Source organism: Xenopus tropicalis, chromosome 1, assembly GCF_000004195.4.
Source record: "Xenopus tropicalis strain Nigerian chromosome 1, UCB_Xtro_10.0, whole genome shotgun sequence".
NCBI classification, from domain to species: Eukaryota; Metazoa; Chordata; class Amphibia; order Anura; family Pipidae; genus Xenopus; species Xenopus tropicalis.
Genome location: NC_030677.2, coordinates 53,221,958 through 53,222,964, shown reverse-complemented (window position 1 = coordinate 53,222,964; position 1,007 = coordinate 53,221,958).

Here is a 1,007-nt window from a genome sequence, read left to right as displayed (position 1 = left end):
CTGCTTTCGGCTGTGGTGCATTATGTGCTGCAAGTGATATGAACAAAAGGACACAGCCTACAGCCCAACAACAAGTGGTGCAATAACTTTGAGTGCCTATACTTCAAATTCTTGAGAAATATTGCCAATATATTGGTTTCAGGCTAACAACAAAACCTGTCATCATCAACGTGCAATATTGCATTCCAGTGCAAATTATGGCCATAATTACTGATGAGGCTAGGTTTGTAGCATATTTACATCTCCACTGCAGATCACTGTGAAAACTAATACCAAATAATAAGATATATATTATTTTTTATTTTATATAGAGGTATAGGACCTGTTATCCAGAAAGCTCAGAACCAAGAGTATTCTGGATAAGGGATCTTTCCGTAATTTGGATCTCCATACCTTAAGTCTACTAAAAATCAATTAAACGTTAATTATACCCAATAGAATTGTTTTGCATCCAGTAAGGATGAATTATTTTTTTAAAAAATTATATTTAAATTATATTTTAATAGGGATTAAGGACAAGGTACTGTTTTATTATTACAGATAAAAAAAGATCTTTTTTAAAAAATTATAAGTATTTTATTGGGTATTTTATTTTAAAGGCCTTCCCCTTTAGAACTTTCTGTATAATGGGTTTCTGGATAACGAATACCATACCATATGATTTGGTACACATACAGCATGTCATGTGAAAATCAGTTAAATAGATACTGATATTCTGTAACACCTTTGGCTTCCCCAAGACCCATTCTTAGGAATGACACTTTTTTTTGTTCAAAATGGGATATTTTTGGTGCTGCAGCTGCAACTTTCAGGTCCAATTCATTTAAGTGGCTTAGGAATTCAGGTTGTTCTGCGTGTTTTTCTAAACTAACACATGGTTGTACCACTACAAATCCATCAGACACCTTTCTGTATAACTATCCCTTCATACTGAATCTCATAAATTAACAAGTGTGCAGTTTGTAACTGTTTGTTTCTGTGGCAACTATAAAAAAGACGATTCATAA